The sequence below is a fragment of the Mustela lutreola genome, chromosome 9 (genome assembly GCF_030435805.1).
Source record: "Mustela lutreola isolate mMusLut2 chromosome 9, mMusLut2.pri, whole genome shotgun sequence".
Taxonomy (NCBI): domain Eukaryota; kingdom Metazoa; phylum Chordata; class Mammalia; order Carnivora; family Mustelidae; genus Mustela; species Mustela lutreola.
Window position 1 is genome coordinate 111,881,961 of NC_081298.1, and position 24,989 is coordinate 111,906,949.

At 44.2% G+C, this 24,989-nt stretch overlaps 1 long non-coding RNA gene across 1 annotated transcript in view; it reads left to right on the forward strand.

Annotated features, from left to right (window-relative positions):
• Positions 1–18,744, forward strand: part of LOC131840486 (uncharacterized) — a 52,705-nt gene extending 33,961 nt beyond the window's left edge. Inside the window, exon 3 of the long non-coding RNA XR_009357373.1 lies at positions 18,389–18,744. This is a non-coding gene — a long non-coding RNA (uncharacterized LOC131840486). The remainder of the gene's footprint in view (positions 1–18,388) is intronic.
• The last annotated feature ends 6,245 nt before the right edge of the window (positions 18,745–24,989 follow it).

Genomic DNA, 24,989 nt, shown 5'->3' on the forward strand with positions numbered 1-24,989 from the left:
AATGTAATCAAACTTTCTTTAATTTTTACTTGATCCTTGTATAAGTAACATAACATAATACAAACATGTATGGTATTGGAGATTATATATTAAGTTCAAAATGGAAAAACATAACATTTAAAAAAGTAGAAATATTTAATTATTATTATTTTTCTTTCATAACTCATTACTTCTTTGCTTTATAACCAGAAATGTGACACTTTTTCTTTTACCCCAACATGTCAATGTCGGGTCTTGCATTTCATGTTGCTATGTGTTGTATAGAATTCAGCCTTGAATCCTTTAACTGAGAGCAATAGTTTTATTTAGTTTCATAATGGAAAACAGCTGTTCACAGCTGAACATGGATAGAATCTTTGTATGATGGTTTTTATATTTAGGGTAACTACTCCTAAGATATTTGTAGAATTTTGGCATTCTAATGTTGCAAAATTTAGTTTTGAGGACTCAATTGTGGTTCAAAAATTCCATTTGCCACAGTGTTAATTAAGAAAGGTGAGTTGAGGGGCATCTGGCTGGCTTGGTCTGTGGGGCATGCAACTCTTGATCTCAGGTCTTGAGTTCAAGCTCCACATCGGGTATAGTGATCACTAAAAAAAATAAACTTATAAAAAAAGGAAAGGTGAGTTGAATAACAAAAGTTTACTTTCATAAAATTAGAAACATTTTTGGAATCCTGTCTTCAACTCCACAATTTTGGGAGAACCATTTAAATGATCACTTTCATTTCTGAAAATTGATTTCAGCATGGAAAAGTGAGCCAGATTACTCTTTGCCAAATGAGTTTCCTGAAGATATAATTTCACGACGAATGAACAAATTTGATAGCGTATTTGCATAATTGTGAGGGTTCTTGGGTGAGCTGGCTTATGATATTTTCTTTTATAAGATTATTATTTTTTTCTTCATAAGATTTTCTTTATAAGATTCTTTATAAAATATTTTTCTTTAAAGATTATTACTATGTTCTAAGATTATTTATTATAGAGAGATATAGAATGCGGGAGCAGGGGGAAAGGCAGAGGGAGAGAGAGAATCTCAAGCAGACTCTGCACTGAGCAGGGAGCCTGGTACAGGACTCCATCTCACGACCATGAGATCATGACCTGAGCCAAAATCAAGAGTCAAATGCTTAACTGACTGAGCCACCCGGGCTCCCTGCTTATATTTTCTTTGATTCAATCTTTGCTGGTGAGTTGGGGTAAGTATTGTTTTTCAGATGATATGAACAGTTCATTATTTTACAACCGTTCCTCCCATCTGCAAATAAAAGTTTCTAACATTATACACCAACTACCCTTAATTTATCAGAAAGGATGAATGTTTTGACTATTATGTGTCTAATGCATCAAGCAAAGCATTGAATTCTATGCTTTTAGCCATTGGTGTGAATCCAATTCACTAGGCCCAAGATATGTTCCATCTTGTTTATTTTATCAGCACAATTCCTGGTGAATTATTTAGCTACTCCATTGCATAAATTTTGCCATTCTAGATCTAAGCTTGATAACAAGGTCAGTGTCAGTGCTGACCATTTCAGGAGCTCTGTTTCACAGCCGGTCACATTAATTTTGACCTGTCTGTTTTAAAATTTTCAAGACTTCTCAACAAACAAAGCCAAGCCATTTCCTGAAGTTGTGCCTGTGATGGACACCATGCCCAAAAGTTCTCCAATCACACTGAAGTCTCTTTGGAACCATAAATAAATAAGGCTGACTGGGTGGTATTATTTTAACTGGGCTCTTATAAGCCTCTCTAGGAAATGCCACAAATGATTGAACTTTTTCACACAACCTGTCCTGTAAGTTCTCAGCCATGTCGTCATCTTGCTGAGCAACAGCATTTCTTTTTAGTCTTCCATTTGCAAATACTTGTTTTTTTGTTTGAGGCATGAATTTTCTTTGTCCTCAGTAGATACTCTTTCACAAAACCACCATTCATGTTTTTGGTGCCCGAGCAGTATTCTCACCTGTTTTACTCCATAACTTCATTTCACAGTTGGACCACTTATTTTATTTGCATTGAAAAATGAACTGTGTTGAAACCTCAGTCCTTTGTTTTCAGATCCTTAAGTTTCCATATAGTAGTCACAGCCTTTTTGGTTGGATTCTTTGGATACCAATCCACTTTATTTGCTCGACAAAATTTGAAGAATATTTTTAACTTCAGCAAACAAACAAACAAACAAAAGCCTTTCCCTTTTTTTCTGCAAACACATGGCCCTCTCTGGCCTCTTGTATTTCCCTGCTTTTAATAGAGTTATGGATGTGAAAGAAATAAGGTTACTTTCTTCTTAACCCTCTTGTGAGAAAACAGTTCAAGATGTTAAATGACTACTGACCCTCAGTCTCAGTGACAGGCAGAGAACAAGGAGTGGCAGGGAGTGTGGCGAAATGGAAAACTGCCCAGTTCCAGTGGACTCATCCTGCTTTCCGGCATATTTCACACTGGAATGTGCCTCCAGTGTTGCCAATCTTCTAAAGTTTTAAAATTTAGATAAGATGTTTTATATATTTTGGAAGGTGTATGTATTTAGAGTGTATAGCTTGATGAACTTTTCACAAATGGAATATGAGGCATAACCTGCAGCTAGCTCAAGAAACAGAACACGATCAGGCCCCACAGGGCACCCTCACACTCCCTTCCAGTTGAGATCTTTTACTTTTTTAAGGAAAAAACCTCTGAATTCACATATGGACTCTTAACTTCCACATTTTGTCAAGTAATTCAAAACATTCAAATACCCCGTGGCCAAACTAAACACATAGTCTCACCAGAGTCAGACCAGAGGACTCCAGTTTGGAGTCTTGGGGTTTTGTGTGTGTGTGTGTGTGTGTGTCTGGCAGCCCACACCACTCTTTTCTTCCATGTAGAAGCGTGAGTAACTATGTGCTGCATGACTTCAGCTATGATTGACTGTGGTCTTTCTCTGGGACTTTGGAAGTAGGATTCTGGAATACTCTTCAGCTGGGGAGTGGTGCTAGAAATGGGACCTTCTGAAGCCCCAGGGCTGGAACAGACCCTATTCCCCTCTGTCAGTGGAGCAGCTGAGAGAGCTGGTGTCCAGAGAGAAAAACGAAGCCCATGTGCGGAGAGAACAGAGAGAAAGCATACAGCAAGAGGGAGTGAAAGAAGGGAGAAGCTGCCTTGATTCCCCAATAGCTTTCTAGCTTTCCAGCTCTTGGTTCTAGCCTGTCCAAAGCCAGGATATAGTATGAACTGAGAAGCTAAGTAGGCCTGTAGACTTCTCCAGGAATTCAGGAGAAACCATCAGGTGGGTAAATCACACCAAGAGATGCAGGTGGCATAAATATTTAAGAGATGTTGGAGATTGGATTATCACTCCCAGTTCTTCACTCCCTAGCTGTAATAGAACTATCCACATGCCCTGTGCCGTATGACTTTGGACACACTCTACTGGGATAGGTGGAACATATGTTCCCGTCCCTCTGATTTGAGGCTTGGCTAGTTGACTTGGCTTGGCAAATGGAATGGAGTAGACTTGACAATGGCTGGTTCTGGGTTGAGGCCTAAAGAGTCAGGATATTTTCATTAGCCTTATCTCGTCTTTCCCCCATCTAGAATGAGAAGAGCCTGTCCGAGTTAGCTGCTGGTCCCAGAGTGAATGACATAAGGAACTGACCTGTACCTGACCTAGAGACTGAATCAGAGCCACTCCACCCAATCCACAGACTATGGGTGAAAAAAAAAACAACCAACTTTTTATAAGACACTAAAATTGGGGTGTTGTTTATTACATAGTATTTTCACCACACTATCTAATAGAGAGGAGAACTGGATTCTAGCACAATTAGGGGCAATGAACCAAGGCAGAAGTCTGGCTGTATCAGAGTGGACCAAGCCTGGAGCAGGGAAGGAAGAGCTCAGACTCAGAGGCAACATGAGCAGTAATGTCAGCTCTTAGAGGTCATTCAAGAGGGCACCAGATCCTTGTCTGATTGGAAGAGGGAAATGAGAGTGGTCTGGGGGAAGTAGCTGTCACCTCATTGATCATCTGGCTTGAAGGAAAATCAGGAGGAACACAGCAGCCAAGGAGTTATAACTGAGCCGGTGACATTATTCTAAGCCATCAGGTCTCCTCAAACTTGATTACCAGCAGCCCCCTCCCCCACCCCCCTGCTAAAGCTTGGTTAGACGGGCTCGGGAGCTGTGAGCTCCTGGTGGATCTGGCTGTGAGGATTCTGGGAAAGTAGCAGCAGGAAAAATAGGATGGGAGAAGGCAATAGCAATACTGCGGCTCGCTCCCAAATCCTCAGAGGGTTGTGTGTGTGTGTGTGTGTGTGTGTGTGTGTGTGTGTGTGGCATGAGATGGTTCATCTGTTATAAAGCTGATAGTTATCTTTGGTCCACCTGTTTGTTATTCTTGTTAACGGCTCAACCTGGGGTGGGCTTGAGGCTGGGAAGCTATTACATATTCTGTCCATGTTCACTAGCTCTCTGGGAACTTACAGCCTCAGCTCACCGCACCACAGAGCTGTAGGACAACTGGACAAGCAGGGCAGGAATCTGTGGCCGGTGGCTTTTATTGCCAGCAGGGCATGTGGGGCAGGAGCAAAGACAGAGGGAGTTCCTGGTTTTCTTTCTTGGAATTCCTTTTCCAAGCTCAGGAAGCTCTTGTCATCTCCTAATCGAGGTAGATGAAGGTGGCAGTTCTGTAGGGAGGTGTTTCCACTTAATCAAGGCCAGTCATACCCAAGCTCTAGGATTAGGCAGAGATCTGCAGATCTGCACAGTTGCTCAGGCAGCCTGTTTTCTGTCTTCACTACCTTGTTATCTGGCCCTTCTCTGAATTCCTGTAGCTTTTCCAGGACTTAAACAATGAGATTAACAGCTATCGTTTTTTTTTTTTTTTTTTTTTTTTTTTTTTTTTTAATTTTTTATTTTTTATAAACATATATTTTTTATATACATATATTTTTATCCCCAGGTCTGTGAATCACCAGGTTTACACACTTCACAGCACTCACCAAATCACATACCCTCCCCAATGTCCATAATCCCACCCCCTTCTCCCCAACCCCCTCCCCCCGGCAACCCTCAGTTTGTTTTGTGAGATTAAGAGTCACTTATGGTTTGTCTCCCTCCCAATCCCATCTTGTTTCATTTATTCTTCTACCCACTTAAGCCTCCATGTTGCATCACCACGAAAGACAGCTATCGTTTTTGAATGCCTACCATATGCTAGGCTCTCTAGTGGATCTTTTACAAATATTATTGACAATAATAACAGTGAAGATAGATAATATTTATTAAGCATTTTCTATGTACTAGAGACTGTGCCAAGCTCTGTACATGTATTAACTCAACGAGAATCTTCACAATGAGGCAACGTGGGCCTCCTTATTTTTACACATGAGTAATACACAGTGAAGTCAGGACTTGGATCTAGGTTGGTCTGACTCTAGGGCCTTTGCTTTTTTTAAAAAATTCATGAGGCTGTCCTGCTTGATTTTGCTGTCTAGCCATGCCAGGGTGCCATGCAATCACCAAGATGGGCTGGGGCAGATGTGAAGGGCTGGGTCATAGTTTAGGAGGGTGAACACAGGGTGGTGGCCATCCCCAGGTAGGAGTCTCGTGAGAGGTTGGCCAAGGTCCAACAGGTAGCAGGACAAGGCTCCAAAAGGTGAACAGAGCAGAGAGATGGGCAATCCAGAATGTCAGATGTCCTAACAGGCAGTTGGGTGATGCAGGCCCTGGATGCTGGACAGGATCCAAGGCTAGGATGCCAGGCCCTGGAGGAGATGGGGCTGGCCAGAACACAGCCTATAGTTATGGCTCTGACCTTTGCTAACTTTTAGGCTAGTCACTTACCTCCCTTGAGATTCAGTCTCTTCATCTGGAAAATGGAGCTAGATAACATTACGTCCTTCATAGGGTTGAGATGATGATTAGATGAAATAAGAAACATGAAGCACCAATGGTGGTGTCCTGCCCTGAGGAGATGTTCAATACGTGGATTGCTGTGTTCCAAAGACAGTGACTCAGGCACGGGGACAGGGCAAGACTCAGGCTGTCACAACTGAGAATCATGGGAAGCGTCAGAGGAACAGCATCCTCAAGTTCCTTCTGATGGAGATCAGCGGGTCAGAGACTGCAGTGGAGTTAGATAACTTCTGTCCCCTACAGAGGAGAGTGACTGAACTGGAAGCACGTCTTTCTCTTTCCATACATAGGTTTTGGAATCCGGGTCCCTTACAGCTGAATGGCTCTTGCTCAGGGCTTTGGACTCCTAGTTCAATGCTCTTTCAATATACAGTGCTGCTGGCAAATAAACACCTGACATAAACTATGGACAACCGTGTCCATGCTGCATTCACTGTAGTGGTTTTAAGCCAAATCTGGAAATTCTTCGGCACGCCTCCTATCAGAAATTAGCACCAAATTTTTCTTTCCTTGAACATGGGCTGGACTTCGGGACTGGCTTCCAAGGAAGAGAATGTGGGTGAAAGTGGTGCTGTGAGTCTTCCCAGGCTGGGTTAGAAGAGGTGATACAGCTTTCTGTCCAGCTTTGTCTCTTGGGATGCACATTCTTGGAAGCAGCTGCTGTGTTAAGAGGAAGCTCAGGGCACATGGAGAAGCCACGGGAAGTGTTTGGTCCAACTGGCCCAGGTAAGCTCTCAACTCTCAGCCATTATTAGTCACCAGACAAGTGAGTGAGCGAGACTTCAGGTGATTTGGTCTAGCCTTGGAGCCACTCCAGCTGACCCCAAGTAAAGCAGGGATGACCTGTCTCCACCAAGCCCTGCCCCAAATTACTGATGGATGGAAAAAAAAAAAAAGTAAGTGTTGCTGTTTCAAGCCATCACATTGTGAGGTTGCTTGTTACGCAGCAAGAAGCAAGTGGAACATGCACATACATAGTGGGTGGGAATGTGTTCTGGAATCAGACAGCTGACTCTTGTTGTTTAGCTCTGTTATGTGCTTGCTGGGCAAGTTTCATAACATCTTGAGACTTGTTTGCCCCCTGTAAGATGGTGATAATAACCATATTAATCTTATGGGTGATTTCATTAGTTTTTTAGAACTGCCATAACAGGGGCACCTGGGTGGCTCAGTGGGTTAGAACTGCCATAACAAAATACCAGAGAGTGGGGGGCTTAAAAAAAACCCAGAAGTTAATTTTCTCACAGTTCTGGAGGCTAGAAGTCCAAGATGAGCACGTCAGTAGGTTTGTTTTCTTCTGAGGCCTCCTTCTTCCGTAGATGGCTGCCTCTGCGCTGTGTCTGCACGTGGTCTTTCCTCTGTGAGCGCGCCTCTCTGGGTCTGTGTTTCTTCTTCTTATGAGGACACCAGCCATATTGGATTGGGGCCCACCCAACAGACTTCATTTTAGCTTAATTACTCCCTTAAAGACCCTATTTCCAAATATAGTCACATTCAGATGCACTGGGAGTTAGGACTTTGAGTTAGGAATTTTCTTTTTTTTGTTGGGGGGAAGGGGATATAATTCAGCACATAATAGTTGTTAGGAGGGTTAAATGAGGTAGGCAAATATAAAAAAATAGGTTAGTGATGGACACATAGCAAGCACTTAATAAATAATGGCCAGTACTGTTATATACCTAGAACATCAATATGATTATACTTCATTTGTACAACAGGAGCGTACATACCCCGTGCCTGCCCCATCGGAAATCATCTCTCTCCCTCACTTCGGTGATGAGAGAAGACAGCTCCTACTGAGCTCAGTTTGTCTCTCAGATCTGCTGCCTGACCCCCCCAGCTTGGTGATGGGGGCAAGAGAGGGGTTGAGGAGTGTCCTTGGAAGGGAGGAAGCAGCAGCATTTCCTGAAGTTGCAGAGACCGCTGCCTCCTTTGGCGACCCTGGAGAGGGGCTCCCTGCTTGAGCCTGGGAGAAGGTCCCAAGGTGATCCCAGGTAAAAAAAAAAAACGGCTGAGCTGGGGTCAAAACTAGGAGTCTCGGTCTATCTGGAATCGACTGGGTGCTCCAGGGCTGACCCTCAGAGTGGTTCCCACTGGAGGCAATTTGGAAAAGGTATTTTAGAGAGAAAGTCCTGATTCAGAAATCCTTTCTGCCAAGTCCTTTGTTTTCCTAATGTTGCCGCTGTGTCTGGAGCTGAATTTTAAAAATGGCATTTTCCTGGGAAGGATTTTTTGGTCTTTTTTGGAAATGTCTCATGTAAAACAAGATCACCAGTGCGCTGTTGGGTCTGGTCTCTCAGGAGCAAGTTTGGGAAATGGGGGTTGGGGAGGGGGAGATAGGGTGGGAAACGGAACAAAAACAGAGAAGAGCAAAAGCAGGCTGTGACAAAGGGGCCAAAATTCCTGTCCTAGAAACAGGTCCAGGGCTCAGGATTTATTCCGATGGGTCAGAAATCATGGCAGGGAGGAGGGAGGGAAGGGTGCCCTGCCAGCAAGGCTGTGGAAATGCCCCCCCGCGCTACCCGCCCCCCAAACCTGGTGGCACCCTGCTCACAGTCTCTATTCATCAGAGAAATGGGCTCATCCCTGAGCCTGCCACTTCCCTCCCTTGCTGTCTTGCAGGAATGGGGATGGAGGGCGGGGGACCGGAGCCCCAGCAGGCTCTGACAAGGGCTGAAGCCAGGTATCCTCTATCAGGTCTGATTTTCTTCTGGAAGAGAGAGACTCCCGCTAGCATTCACTCTAGTGGCTCTGTCTTCCCCTGTTTGGGCCGCTCTAACAAAGTACCAGCAAGAGAGGGCTTATAAACAACAGATAGGTGTTTCTCACGGTTTTGGAGCTGGAAGCCCAAGGTCAAGGTGCGGGAAGATCTGGTGTCTGGTGAGGGCCCTCTTCCTGTCTCACAGATGGTTGTCTTCCGTGGAAGCGGCAAGGGAGTTCTCTGACCCATCAATGATCTAATCACCTGCAAAGGCCCCACTTCTGAATACCATCCCATTTGGGCTTGAAATTTTAACACTTGAAATTTGGAGGGACACAAAACATTCAGCCCACAGGTTCCAAGAGGGCCGGGCCGTGTCTCATCAGACTGGAGCTTTCTCAAGTACAGGGATCTTTTCCCTGTTTGATCTAAGAAATCCCTAGACCTGGGACCCTATTCCCTTTCTTCTGTGTGTCCCAGAACCTAGTAGGTGGGAGAAACTTGCTTCATGGACCTGAACGACCCAGTGACCTACTCCTACTCTTGCTCCTCCACCCTTGTAAGCAGCACAAACAAGATGTGCTAACGGAAGGCCCGGCCCTGGGCAGGCCAGCCGCCGCCTTCCTCCAGGCCCAGGGCCAGGGTAATTGCTGTGGCCAAGTGGAATTTCTGTGGCAGGAAGACTCTTGGAAGCTCTTTGCAGAGCTGGCTTCCACCCTCTGGGCTCCTGTGTTACTCTTCTGTCCATTCCTAACCCTGCCCTTGCTTCTCAGTGCCAGCCTCAAGCCTCCTGGTTTGGGGTGACCCTGGGCCTCAGAATGAAGGAAGGACAAAGAACAGAGCCATGGGTTTGTAAGAATCACTGAATATTAGAACTGGAAATCACTCTAGAGGTTATTTTATCCATTGTCTTATCTGGGCCATTCATTCATTCCCTCAATAGACCCCCTACTGATACCAGTTCTATGCCAGACTCTGCTCTAGACATTGGGTATACAGCTTTGAACAGAGTCTCTGCCCTCATAAGCAATGTGTCTGATGCTGGCAAATTCCAGCAATAGTCTCATGCAGTGCCATACAGATTCTGCAAAACCTCCATGTTTTTGGAGCTCTCCCTCCGCAGGCAGCCCATTTCAATTTTGGACATCTCTAAAAATAAAAAAAACTTCCTCTGTAGGTTGAGTCCATGTCTTTCCTTTCTGTAATTTCCACTCTTGCCTCAGACTGCTTTCAGATAAAATTTCTCCCTCTGATGGTGAATTTGGCAATTCATTCTTTCCTTCTTTCCTTCCTTCCTCGCTTTCTTTCTTTCTCTCTCTCTCTCTTTCACTTTTAGACTATGTTGTTAGGTATATCCAAGTTTTAAAGTTGTATTTTCCTGGAGAATTCTTTTTCTTATTTTGTAAACATTTCCTTTATTATTTCTGACTTTAATATTGCTTCACCAATTGTTCTTTTGGATAGTGTTTCCTTGGTGGTTTCTTTCTAATCTCATTGTTTCCAATCTTTCTGTGTTCTAGAAGAAACACAGAAAAAGCAAAAAGCTGTGTGTCTAGGGGCACCTGTGTAGCTCACTCAGTTAAGTGTCAGCCTTTGGCTCAAGTCATGATGCCAGGGTCCTGGGATTGAGCCCCACATCGGGCTCTGCTCAGCATGGAGCCTGCTTCTCCCTCTCCCTCTGTGCTCTCTCTCTCAAAGAAATAAATAAAATCTTTTTAAGGGGCGCCCACCTGGGTGGCTCAGTGGGTTAAGCCTCTGCCTTCGGCTCGGGTCATGATCTCAGGGTCCTGGGATCAAGTCCTGCATCAGGCTCTCTGCTCAGTGGGGAGCCTGCTTCCTCCTCTCTCTCTGCCTGCCTCTCTGCCTACTTGTGATCTGTCTGTCAAATAAATAAATAAAATCTTTAAAAAAAAACTGTGTATCTACCAGATAAAGCAAAAAACTGAATTTCTTACTTAATCTTACCATTTCTATATTTTAATGAGTGTTTTTAATCCTTTTCATTTATATTTATTATTGGAATTGAGTTATTACTGTTATATATCAATATATTAATGTTTTTGTTTTAACCTCTTAGCTTCTTTGCCTCATTAAGTTAAGAGATAAACTGAGGCATCTGAGGATTTTTTTAAAAAGATTTTTTTTATTTATTTGAGAGAGAGAGATTGGGTACACAAGCACGGGGGAGGGGCAGAGGAACAAGCAGACTCTCTGCTGATCACAGAGGTCAGTGAGGGCCTGGACACAACCCAAGACTCCATATGGAACACCCCACCTGGGATTGATCCCAGGATCCTGAGATCATGACCTGAGCTGAAATCAGATGCTTAATCAACTGAGCCACTCAGATGTCCCCAGTATTTTAAGAATTTATTTGAACAAAAATCTATTCGAATTAGGCAGCATCTAACCCACAAAGGAGCTCCGAGGAGCTGTACAAAATGAGACTCTTTTTTTTTTTTTTAAAGATTTTATTTATTTATTTGACAGAGAACACGAGTAGACAGAGGCAGGCAGATAGAGAGGAAGGGAAGCAGGCCCCCTGCTGAGCAGAGAGCCCGATGTGGGACTCGATCCCAGGACCCTGAGATCATGACCCGAGCTGAAGGCAGCGGCTTCAGCCACCCAGGTGCCCCAAAATGAGAGACTCTTATAGTCAGAAGGGAGAGGGGGAAAAAGAAGTTATACCCAGGCAAGAAAGTGGTTGGTTATTGCCAGGTTACCCTCCTGTAGGGGTTGGCAGGGATCTATCAGGCAGATTACTTAATTAGTGCTGATCAGATGATTCCTCACTGACCAGTTTAAGATTCTGTTTCTGGGACAGCCGAAGCGGTAACTGAGTCTTGGTTTGGTGATGTGGGGCTTAGCATAAGCATTTGCATTTTGGGCCTTTTGTGCTGTTTTCTTAACCACTTCTTTCCTGCCTTTGATTATATTACCTGAGTATTCTTATTCTTTCACTGTATTAAAAGTTATATATATTCAGATTCTCTTATTTTAGTTTTTATCATTCAACTTTTAACATAATGTGGGATTGAGGTTTGCATTTGGCAGCTATGATATTGCAATTTATAATAAGAAATATATATTTGGGGGCACCTGGGTGGCTCAATGGGTTAAAGCCTCTGCCTTCGGCTCAGGTCACGATCCTGGCGTCCTGGGATTGAGCCCTACATTGGGCTCTCTGCTGGGCAGGGAGTCTGCTTCCTTCTCTCTCTCTGCCTGCTTCTCTGCCTACTTGTGATCTCTGTCTGTCAAATAAATAAATAAAATCTTAAAAAAAAAAAAAAAGAAACATATATTTGGTTTTTATCCCATGTCACAGAGCTTTTAAAACCCTGGAATTTCTTAAGTAATGAGGATGGAGAAAGGTCTTGTGTTATGTTATGAGGTGATTTGGATAATTTCTAAGATTTGATTCTTGAAAGAGTTTCTCTTCAGTTTTGTCTAATTTGCTGTTTCCTCTATCCTTTGTATCTTTTATTTCTAGAAGTTCTAGAAGGTTTTTTTCAAATACCTTTTTAAAAACCGTATTATATTATTCCCTATGGTTTCTAGTCATGCTTTTATTTAACATTTTAAACATGTTATGGTTTCTTTCCAATTGTTCTTTTATTTTAAATTCTTGAGGTGATAATCCTCCTACTTGTCTTCCAGTCTTCCTTATGGTGGTTTGTAATTTTTGTTTGTAAGCACATCTTCAGCTGTTTCTTTTTCTTTGGGATAGGGAGGGTTCTCTGAAAAGTTATCCATTTGTTCCACTCCAGGGGGCAGCCCAGGACCAATTCTTTTATTAATTTTTTGGTTGGCAATTCACAAACCAAATTTTATGTGCCAATTTGGTTAGGCTATGGTACCCAGTCTTTCCTCAAACAGAAGTGTAGATGTTGCTGTGAGTTTTAGATGAGATTAACCTTTAAATCAGCAGACTTTGAAGAAAGCCACTTACTCTCCATAATGGGAGTGGGCCTTGCCCAATCAGTTGAAGGTCTTAAGAGGAAAAAAACCTGATGTCCTCTGAGGAAGAAGAAATTCAGCTTCCAGACTGCCTTTGACTCAAGCTGCCACATAAATATTTCCCTGGGCCTCCAGCCTGTTGGCCTGCCCTGCAAATTGTAGACATCCCATCCTTACAATTACCCGAACCAATTCCTTAAAACAAATGGATCTCTCTCTGTCTATACACACCTTATTATTTTTGTTTCTCTGGAGAACCCTGACTAATCTACCAGGTAAGGAGTATAAATTTGGAGAACACATCTGTCTTCAGTGCTGATCTGAGGATTTGTTTCTCAGGGTAGTTTTGTTTTGTTTCTCTACCTGCAACTCTGGAAAGAAGCACACATCGCTGGGGTTTCCCTGGGTCTGGGAGTAAGGCTTAACGGAAGCAGCTAGCCTCCTGGGGACTCTACTTCATTCTTCTGGATTCTCCATTTCAGGGCCTTCAGGTTCCATCTTTTGCTCCTTTGTGTGCATTTAAACCTCAGCCTCTTGTCATCAGGGCCCATTTTTGGATCAGTATCTCCCTGGACCATGGTGTCAACTGAAGCTTGCCACTCTGGTTGCAAGTTCTGTTCTGTTCTTTTCTTTTTTTTTTTCTTTTTTCTTTTTTCTTTTTTCTTCCCTTCCTCCCTTCCTCTGCTTCCTCCTTTCGTCCCATTCCCTCCCTCCTCCCTCCCCCTTCCTCCCCCCTTTCTTTCTTCTTTCTTTCTTTCCTTCCCTCCTTCTTTCTTTCTTCTTTCCTGGTACCTGGAGATTTTGCTTTATATTTCTGAACTTAGCTATATATATATATATAGCTATATATATATATAGCTATATATATATATATATATATTTATTTATTTATTTGCTATGTTTTACCAGTGTGGGTTTGTAGGGAAGTGGAAGTTCACATTAGGTCATTCTGAAAGGCCCTTCAGTTTGCTTAAACTCTTGTGCCCCCTCCTAGGTCTTCTCTGCCCTCTTATTTTTCTCTCATGCTGTTCCAGTTTGTTCATGTCTTTCCTAAAGAGTAGGATCTCTGACAGAGCTGGGTTCCCCAGGTGTGGCCAGACCAGAAGGTTAGAGGTCATTGTCACTCCACGGTCCAGACGTCACATTGCTATCCCTGAGGTCTAAGGCTCCAGCAACAGTTAGGGCTAAAAAGCCCTGCAGGGTTGGCAAAGAGCGAACTTACAAAAATGTGTAGGGGCTAGAACAAGAATAAGAACAGCCGTGAGAGGCTGGGAGGGTGTCGAAGAGTCCAGTAGGATTTGAGGGAGTTAAAACGAATGAGATATGGCCCTGTGTGTGAAGCCCTGGGGAGACATTCCCCAGCCCCTTCTCAGGATCAATGATGTAATGGCTGAAAACTTCAGGAGACTGCCTCAGTGTTTTCTTAATTTATTTAGGTTATTATTTGCCCTTGGTCTCTCTCTCTCTTGCTCACTCTTTTTTTTTTTTTCCCCTCTTTTCTTTTTTGTCAGGCCTAGATTTTCTTTTTTAGGCTGTTGGGTAAGCACCTTAAATCTCTGATTAGAAACCGTGCAGGGTTCTGTTTGGTGTGCTTTGCTCTGATAACCTTGAATTTTATAACCCCTAGGTCTTTTGTAGAAAGGCTGGGGAGCGGGGACCTGTAGTCTGATGGAGATAGTTGCTATGGGATATTCATTTCATGTAGATCAGGAATCATACAAGTTATCACTTCACATGGGGATGGGGGCCGGGGTAGACAGATGACTGGTAGGGGTGGGAGGGAAGGAGGGGTCGAGAGAGGGAGAGAGAGAGAGAGACTGAAAGATTGATCAGGTGGAAAGAAACCTGCCATGTGATTTTTCCAAATCCCTTGACCCCTCTGGGTCTCAGTTTCTTTATCTGTAAACACAAAGCATTGACTTTGACACCCCCGCTCCCCCGCCTTAAATGATTTGAGCTCTGATTCCTCTGGTAGAGAAAAGATAGTGTGAGGGTCATGCTGCCAGGAAGAGAAAATACTACATCTCTCTCTAATAGAGCTCAAAGTCTCAGAAAAGCAGTTTTCAATTCTTAAAGTAATAACTGAACAAACTTCCATATGGAACTCACTGTTCTAATCTCTCATTTAATCCTCCTAGAATCCCCACAAGCGAGGTGTAGTTACTGGCTTCATGTTGGAGGTAAGCATGACTTAAGTACATGGTAGGTGACTTGTCGAAGGTCCTACAACTAGAACATGCCATAGTGGGGACTCAGTCACTAGCCATTTGGCTGCAATTAGTACTGGTAGCCCAGACATTTGAGCACTAAGAGGTAAGGAGCTTAGGGAGTTCTAAAAAAACCACAAGGACACTTTGAAAACCCTTGGAAAAAGAAAGAATAAAGGGGAGAGAGACAGCATGTAATGGGGGACTTGACTTAGTCTTGCTCAAAAGACTTCCCAAGAAAGTATCTATTGGACAAGATCTAGGGGGTGAGAAGGCATTAACTAGGTAAAATGAGAGGGTACAGCCTGGCAGGCAGAGGGAACAGAGTATGTTGAGGGAACACAGTGCAGCCAGGGACTGGAAATTGTGTGCTTGGTGTTCAGGGAGTGAGTGGGAATGGGGCAAAATATGGGGAGGGAGGTAGGCAGGGCCCAGCCCATGCAGGGTTCTGTGTGGCTTCTGTCTCAGCATTTCTCAGTATCAGCACTATTGACATTTGGACCTGGATAAGTCTTTGTGGTCTTGTCTTGTGTTTTGTGGGATGTTTAGTAGCATCTCTGGCCCCCATCCCCTAGATGCCAGGAGGACCTCCTCATCCCCCAAAGTTGTTATTGTCTCCAGACATTGTTGAATATCCCCAGGAGGGCAAAATTAGCACTGAGCTAGACATTTTACTTTCTGATATCTGTCCTTCTTCATTATCTACAAGAGGGACCCTGAGTCATAGGGTCACTTTCTAGACATGAACATTGACCTGGGTCTCCTTTGGCCAGGTCATAGCCAGGCCTGATAAGGTAGGTACAGCCTTTTGGAGACCTTCCTTGGAAATGATCATGTTCAAGTAGAGATACCATCATCAGAGTGGGCAATGTTGAAATTCGTGCCCTGGACTAGAACACGAAGACTGGAGAACTGCATCAGGTTCAGAGCAGAAACAAAAGGAGTCTTCACAACCAGGCCTCTCAAGTTTCAGTGTAACATGATACTTTCCCACCATGCCCACTTCTCTTTCTCCCAAAGCCTATGTAACTGTGTAGGGCTTAACAAAGCAGGCCTTTTACAAAGAAAATTACCTTAAATCAAAAAGAATAGAAACAAGATACTTGGCATTAATGGTAATAATAACCAGATTCCCGTGAAAGGCTAAAATATTGCTACTTTAGTCCCTGATTGTTGTGGGAATTTGTACTTTTCAAACCCAATATCGAGCTGTTCTGGAACTTCTTGTCAAGAGTTTTCTGCTCCTGCCAAATAATCCAGGGAAAAGGAGAAAGTGTTGTTTTGTCTAGCACCTTTCTTCTATCATCAGAAAAATGAAGTTCTAAGTGGTCTGCTTTTTTCTTTTCTTTTCTTTTCTTTTCTCTCTCTCTCTTTTTTTTTTTTTTTTAAATAATTTTGGAGATACTGCAAATACTACAGTCTGGTTTATTGAAGTATTCCTGAAGCATGACTTTTACCCAAGATCTATCCTGACCCTTCATCTTTTTGCTGTAGGAATCCCCTAGTTTTCCTTGCCCTCATCCTGTGGGACTTCCGAAGGATGAGGATGATAGTTTGACTCAAAAATCATGCCAGAAAGATCATCCACAAAGAAAACTGTGCATTAGCTTTGTTCACATTTCCCTGTCTCTCTGAACTTCTCTGCCTTATTTCTTCTTCCAGGGATTCTGAGTCCTGGCTTGGAGGCCACCCCCTCAGAGGAGACTCAGCTCAGAAAGGCACCTTGTCTCTTAGCCTTGAGGTCATTTGGGCCAGACTATGGTCTGGGCAAGGAGGCAGATATGTTTCCCCCGGTCATAACTAACTTCCAGTTATCCATCTCTCCTGCTAAATTATTATGCCTACTTCATAGTTGGAAAAGTAGGCAGAGTGGTCAACTCAAAATCGGAGTTGGGCTTTAGGCAAAAAAACCTGAGGTGTCAACATTGCAATAATAGTGACTATTTCTTGAATAGTTACTATTAAGTCAACCTATGCCAGACACTCTGTATCCATTATCTCATGTAATTATTACCTCATCTCCTTGAGGTAAGTGCTATTGCTATATCTCTTTTACAGATGAGAAACAGGGCTTACAAAAATAAATTATTTGCTCAAGGTCACACAACCTCTAAATGGTGGAGCCAGGACATTCAGACCCCAAGTGTTACTTGTACTCTCTACCCTTTGTTGCTTCTCTTGACTCTTTTGAAGACATTATGAAGAAAGTTGGAGGGGATTGTTGATGCTCTCAGGGAAACCCCACCTTTGGGACACACAGAAGCTTTGAGAAAGCCAAATCTCAACTATTTCTGAAAAAGTTGATCTCATCATGGCTTTGGTCTATGTTGGGCTGAGCACATTCTCTGCTTCCTATTTAAATTAAAAAATATATAGATAGATAGATAGATAGATAGATATTCAAGGAAATCTTTGTAGTTATAAATTTCGGTTTCACTGATCAAGTTCATCATCATTTTTATGGCTATGGTTTATAAAGATAATGTGGATCCTTATACCCTGGCATCATGATAAGGTGATGTCTCAGGGCTTAATTTTCTTATTTGTAAATGAGGGGTTTAGGTAACATGATCTCTAGAATCTTTTCTGACATTATAGCATGCACACATGCACCTAGAGGCCCACTTAAAGACCTCGAATTGTTTAGTGAGGAATCAGTCACTTCCCACTGGCTCCTACAATGCAGAATCTGGTTCCAGGTGGGCAATACCACACCTGAGGATTTGCAACCCCACTCATCTAAGCCTGGGAGAATGCTATTTACACACAGTAAATGTGTGACCACTTTTCACGGTCCCAGATCTTCAACTGCGAAGGGTACAAACCAAACTAGCTGGTTTGCTCTAGGGAGTTCCTGTTCTCTCTGGGAGGAGCATTTAAACCAGTCTTCCCACTCTGAAGGCAGAAGATGGACTAAATAGTCTCTGTCTTCCATGGACCAGAGCTGAAGAGGGCTGTGGTAAGACCTGTCATGAGTTTCCTAGGGACAAACTTGGAAAAGGACCAAAGGAGGAGGCACATGAAACCCACAGTGAGGGGAAGCTGGAAGGATAGTTTATCTTGGTTAATCCTGGGGGCCTCAGGGAAAGCTCTGTCCCAGAAAGGTGCCTTCTCACAAGGCCTGTCAGAACTGATCTCACATGCAGGTAAAGAAGGATCCAGGAGAGGAAGGATGGGCTTAGCTGGGCATATTCACAGCACAAAGATCCAAAACTTTGCCACAGTGTAGGAGGGATCAGAGGGCTAGTGGGGTGCCAAGTCAGTTATCATCCAAACAATACAGACATGTAAGAGGTAAAGAGAGGGAAAATTAGTAGAATGATCTAATACTAATACAGGTCAAAGTCATGGCATCCCAATTGGAGGCAAACTTTGATAGACTCATAAAGACTAAAGAGTGCTTACTGTGTTGTGTAGAGGAAACATCCGTTAGCCAACTGCAGCTTGTGGGCTAAATATGGTGGGTGACCTTTTCTGTAAATACAGTTTACTGGAACATTCATTACTCATTTATGTATCGACTGTGACTGCTTTCGTGTTACAGTGGCAGAGCTGAGTGGTTGTGAGAGAGATCGTATGGTGTACAAGCCTGACATATTTACTATCTGCTCCTTTACAGGAAAAAGTTTGCTAACCCCTGATGTCAAGGAAGGAACATGTCGTTCTAAGCCTCGGATCACACAACTTGGAATCCATACTTGTTTTTATAATGTACATTTCAGAGTTTTAATTTCTCATCTGAGAAATGGGAGACCGTATTCCTGGGGCCAACTGGCCACTTAGCTCACTAATTACGATTATGACACTGACTAAAATCATGAGTGTGGAAATGCGTGGGAAGCTGTAAAAAGTTATGAAGAATGCTCAATATCATTTGGACTGTTTTCAAAGCATTTGACAAAAGAGAGACAGCCAAGAAAGTTGTTTTTTTCCTCAATAGAGGTAAAGAGGAAATAAATAATAATGATTGCCAAAGGGTACATTAGCCTTTTTATTTGTCTCAGTTAATGTATAGTTTGGAGGTGATGTCAGCTGGGTTACAAAGACTAAAGGAAAAGAAGTAAAATCCACAGCCACCCCGAGGATGGGCTGAAGAAATGTGTTAGGGGTGACGTACAAGCGGGTACTGTGGCGGTTAGAGGGGAGGTGGGCACAGGTCCGAGGGGATGCCTATCTTCCTGGGAGCTGCAGAGCGGGACTGGTGGGGGGCAAGAATGGGAAGACAAATTCAGGGAATACTGCATTTATAACAACAATTATGCATTGTTCATCTGAAATGCAAACCTAGCCGGGCATTTTATATTTTTATTTGAGAAATCTGACAACTCTCCCCATCCTGTGTGGATCTTGGGGGTAGCCAATCATTGGACCCCCCACCCCTGGCCACAAAGCTTGTCTAGATCCTAAGTCCTGAAACTCTGAATGTGAAGCAAAGATAAATAAGGACAAAAGATAGTTGGAGCTGATTACCTGACGACAGTGTTCTGAAAAGACCTCAGAGCTCCCCGGTTCTGTCGTTTCCTAGGCCTGTGGTCCAGCCTTGTCTTTAACTCTGTCAACTTTGCCATCATTTTCAAACTAGCCTTATCTGTTCCTTAAACCAGTGAGAGTTGGCTTCTGTTGTTTTCTGTCAAAGAGCCCTAGGCCATATATATATATATTTATCAATACACTCAAAACAGCATCTAACAAGATGTTGTGGGGATGGCTGGCTGGCAAAGGTGTAGGCAGAGTGAGAAGACTGACTAGGGAAAGCTTTCTGAATGAGGATCTCTACAGAGGCCAAAAGGGGGTGGGGAGAGAACTCTGGACCCAGAATCTGGCAAATGTCTGCATTTGCTCTATTAAAAAGCAACAGGGAGCTAACTACCAAGGGCTCTAGATTAGGGGAGGGACATGATAAAAATGACATGTGATTTAAAAAAATTACTTCTAAAGTGGGCATTTAATGGTCTTGGCAGGGAGGGGGGCCAAATGGAGGCAGGGAAGCTGGTGGGGGGGTTGGGGGGGGTTGGGGGACTGTTCTCAGGGTCCACAGGATAGGCGGGGGTCTAGACAGGGTGGAGATGGGGCAGTGGAACGGAGGGGAAGGGACCTGTGGGGACCCCTCAGAGGAGACCCTTGGACGTTAGTGACGTTCTGGTCAAGGGGGAACATCCACGTGGGGAGGGAAGCTCTCCGGTTGTGTCCCGAATGGCAGTAACTCGGCCTGGGGGGCTGGAGTGCGTGGAGGGGAAGGGGTAGCTCGTGAGGCAGGAGGCCTGTTATCCCAGCTGGCTTGAGCCTCCACCCTGGGGGAGGGATGTGGTGAGAGTGGAGGCCATGCAGCAGAAAGTGACAGGGATGATTAAAGGGATGGAAAATCGGGCCCATGAAGAAAGGTTAAAGGGATTGCCGCTATTTAGCCCGGAGAAGAGAGGCGGGCTGGAATAGCTGCCTTCAAGTCCATGCACGGTTATTAATAGACGCGTGCGAGGCAGCTGCCCCACGCATCCGGGAGGACGGCACCCCTGCAGCCAGCCTGGCACCTTGGCAGGGAGGGAGAGGGAGAGCGAGAGGCAGGCTCCCGAGAGAGGAAGAGGCATAATTATAAAGGCTCTTTTGTGGTCTCCGAAGGGCCCTCTCCCCTCCCCTGTGTTTCTGGCATCTGTCATTATGCTGTGCAAACCACAGGCAGGCCTGTGATGGCACCCATATCTGCTTTCCTGCCCACTCGGAAGGTAATGTGGCCATAAAATTGATGAGTTCGATAAATGGGGCACAAAGGGGGGACTGTGTCTCACTCTGCCGAGCGCTCGGACAGGTCTCCCAGCCCAGCCCGGATAAATCATCCTGTCTCCATTCCTCCCACCACCTCGGCCTCACCTCATCCCTTTGGGCCCCTCCTGACCGACTCCCCAGGAGTTCACATTTGCTCTGCCTCCCTGTCTAATTCGTCACTTTGGCAGCTTGAGAGGCCTTCGAATTCTTCCCAGGTCAAATACGTTTCATTTCACTTCATTTCACTTTTCTGTTCTTCCTTTTTTTTTCTTCCTTCTTTTCTTTCCTTTCTTTCTTTCGTTCTTTCTCTTTCTCTTTCTCTCTTTCTCTTTCTTTTTTTCTTATGTGAAACTCTTCTCAACAAGCCAGCCTCTAGCTCTCTTGGCGAGGGAGCCAGCACAACACAGTCTCACCAGAGGAGGCCAAGAGGCCCTTTAGCCTAGGCCACATCAGATCCCTGTCAGGTTGATCCAGGGCCTAGGCATGGGGTGACTGTATGTTCCTGATGGACACGTACGGGATACAGTCATGGGAGGAAGGTCGGTTATGAAGCACACGTTGAGACTCTTCAGAATTGGAGCGGACCGAGGGGTGGGTAGGAGGATACAAGGAGACGCAGGAGGAATAACCATTAGCCAGAATTTACCACAAAAATGATGGAATCTGGCTTTACAGAAGTCCAGAGCTAAGGTTTATTTGGTTACGGCTCCCTGTGGTCTGAAGAGAGCACATCAGTGACTTTCTCTTAGCTGCTAGCATAATTTCCTGAGTCTGTGTGAGATCCCTGAAGGTCATATTCTCACTAAGAAGTTCTATCGGGGACCAAGGAACTTAGCCCTCACCATCTGCCTTTAACCTTGACAGAAATCACTCTGGCCACTAAGAGACTCCTTCTGAGGTGGTCAAAGGAGGCAACACAGACGGAGGAAGGAGGACTGGAGGAGAAGCCGGCAGGAGGCTGCCCAGCCAGAGATGGAGAACAAGCTGAGGCCCTCCCTGAGCAAGGGTAAATGCTCTGTCTCCCTTTCTCAGTGGCTGTGGGGACTACCAGAGAACAGGTCTGGTTTGCAGGGATCGCCGTGACAGCACAGGGATGAGCACCCAGCAAGGGGACAGAGTCTGGAGACTGGGCAGTTAGGACAGCAGGCCCCAGAACCAAGCAGAACTGCCCCCGCCATTCTCCAACCGTTCCTACTCTCTTCCTCATCTGTGAAATGGGTATGACCACAGCAGCTACCTTCTAAGGCTTTGCGAATATTGAGGAGCACAAAGCACATGTAGGGCTCAGCATGCTTGGCACAGACCCTCAGTACACAGTAGCCACCATTATAATAATTTGTTCTCGATGGGCTCTGCTGAATGGAATCCATGGAACAAAGAAAGGGCTTGGGAGCAGGAAAGCACTGGACGGACGCGATCATGACTCATTTTAATGCCACTCTCTCCCCAGCACCTACCCCTTCTAGGCCGGTGACAGTGGCCAGCTCCCGAAGGAGAGGCTGCCCACCTTTCATTTAACCTTGGTTTGTTCTCATCTCTTTTGGTCATGATCTTTCCTCTCCTCCTCCTCAAAAGAAAGGGTAAGGCATAGGAATCCTTGGTTCTGCAAAGAGGCGGGCCCATCTCTTGCTTGATTCCACTGGAAAAATCAGAACAATTCCTATTATTTTCGGTTCCCAGACCTTGAATGTGTCAGGCTTCAGGTTCACTTCCTACATGTCTCTCGTCGCCGGATCTGCAAGTAATTTAACCTTGTTTTTATAGAGCGCAAAGACGTTCCGCTTGTTTACATTGGAGACAAATTTTCCTCAATTGACGCAATCCTATTGATTAAATAATGACTTTCTTCCTCATTTAAAGGTAATTTCGGTTGGTATCATGACACGGAGGAGGAAAGTGAATGCCTTTTCTGTCCTGCTGGGTGAATGGCAGGCTGTGAGGGCCAAATCCCACCGTCCTGGGAGGGGCCTTCTCATTTTTCTCACCTGTTCTGGAGTCTTGGCAGGTTGGTGGAGTAAAGCTGATGCCAGGACCCTGTGAGAAGGTTGGTTAAACACAGACAGATCTTGATTAGGGGCATTAAGGAGCCTGTATTTGCTCGGGAATGGATATCAAGCCTGGGCTGGGTAGATGCCCCTCTGTTTTAAAAATGGATTTGGGGGAGGGTTGGGGGGGGTGGGTAAAATGGGTGAAGAGGGTCAAAAGATAAAAACTTCCTGTTATAAAATAAATAAGTCCTGGGGACATAATGTACAGCATGGTGACTTTAGTTAATAAAACTATATTTCATGTTTGAGAATTGATAAGAGAATTAATTATAATGCTCAAGAAAAAAAAATGTATAACCATGTATGATGATGGATATTAACAAGACTTGTGATGCTCATTTCATAAATCATACAAACATTAAGTCATTCTGTTGTACACCTGAAACTAATATAATGTTATATAGCAATTTTACCTACCTCAATTAAAAAAAATTATTTAAATGGATTGGATTTGCTTTTAGGATTTTTTTTCTTTTTAAGATTTTATTTCTTTACTTGACAGAGGAATGAGACAGAGTGTGGGAAGGAGCAGAGGGAGAGGGACAAGCAGACACCACACTGAGCACGGAGCCTGACCTGGGGCTTGATCTCAGGACCCTGAGATGATGACCCGAGCTGAAATCAAGAGTCTGACGCTTAACTGATTGAGCCACCCAGGTGCCCTCCTTTTTAGATTATTAACATCTAATAAACTAGGACCTGCACATAAATTGTTTTTCAAGGTCATATCATGTAATAGTCAGGACCTGTCATCTGAGCCAAGAATATAAGGTCAAAGGGAAAGAAAGCCCACACAACAGAAAGAAGGGCAGAGGACAGCATGACTCAGGAAGGGCACCAAGATGGGGGTGGGGGTGGCCCTAGAGAGGTGATTGCTCTAGGCTAAGACCCTTAACTTTGTCCAGACTCAGAGTCCTCATTTATAAGCAGCGGCAATTGCATCTGAGAGTTTCTAAGGTGCTTTCTCCCTTCAATGTTCTCTGATACAAAGAAATCTGGAGACTGTTATTGTTTGCTTCTATTTTAAGCCTTCCACTGTGTATTCCAATAAGGATAAGTCCAGAGGATGACATTTGAGAGCATGGGACCTCTCTCCCATTGTCTTTCTGTGAGGTCCGGACAATGCCTTCCGTGTTCATAATGCCAGTCAGAACTAGATGCTACCGTATATGTTCTACCAGGCAATGTATATTATGCAGCTATTTAAAAAATAATGCAGAAAACCTTTGGAATCACTTGGGAATGTATCTCCAAAGGCAAGTGGGGGCTAGATGGTAACGTGAGAAAGTGATAGCTTTTTTTTTTTTTTTTTGGCATTTACTATTACAGGCACGTTCAGGCATTTCTTTGTTTTCTTTTGACCAGGGATGGGCAAACATTTTCTGTACGAGCCAGAGAGTAAATATTTTGGGCTCATGGGTTATCATGTCTCTGTTGCAATTATTCAGCTTTGTTGTTTAGCAGAAAAGCACCCATAGACGATATGTAAACAACTGTTTGTGGCTATGTTCCAATAAAACTTTATGGACCCTGAAATTTGAATTTCATATAATCTTCATGTATCACAAAATCTTTTTTTGATTTTTTCCAACCATTTAAAATGTAAAAACCATTCTTAGCTCATAAGGCTTCATAAAAACAGGTAGTGAGCCAGATTTGGCCTACGGGCCATGGTTTACTGACCTCTATTCTGTACTACAACCCCTTAAGGGGAGATTAGTGTACAGATGAGAAAATCAAGCCTGAAAAGGGTTAGCTCACTTACCCAAGTTCAGCAGTTACAAGCAGTGGAGCTGGAATAGAATCTGAAAGGCCAGATTCAAGAGGTTGAACTTTTAACACCTCACACTTCCAGGATAAATAGAGTGGTGGGCTGTGTAGGGTGTGGGATGTTGCTCTCTCTGACTCTGATTTAACATAGTTACAAAATCGTCTTTTTAAATTATTATTATTATTTTTTTCCCATGGTGGTTTAGATTTAAAACATTAAAGTAAGACTGGTCTCTCACAAGGCCAGGAGATACCTGGTGGGGTTAGGAGTCACATGAGAAAATAGCTCAAAAGGGGACTGGGACTGGGCAGGAGGGGAAGGGAATGGAGAAAAGGAAGTGTCAGTTTTAGGAGCATCAGGGTAAAGGGGGAGGCCTGGCCACCCTCATCCAGGAAGCCTGGCCTGGGAGTCAGATCAGCTCCTCCTGGGGATGGACAGAGTAAAGATGAAGAAGGAAGAGAAAGTCTGCCTCGTCCCCACCATCTCCTGTTCCTGTTCTCGAAGATGATGCCCCTTGAGCCTTCTCTAATGCTTCCTATAGACAGACCTTGTCTCCTCCTGGGGGAGGCCCATTTCTTCTGTCTTCTCCACACTTGCTGTGGTCTACGCACATGGGGATGTGGAGGAGGGAGGCCCTCTGA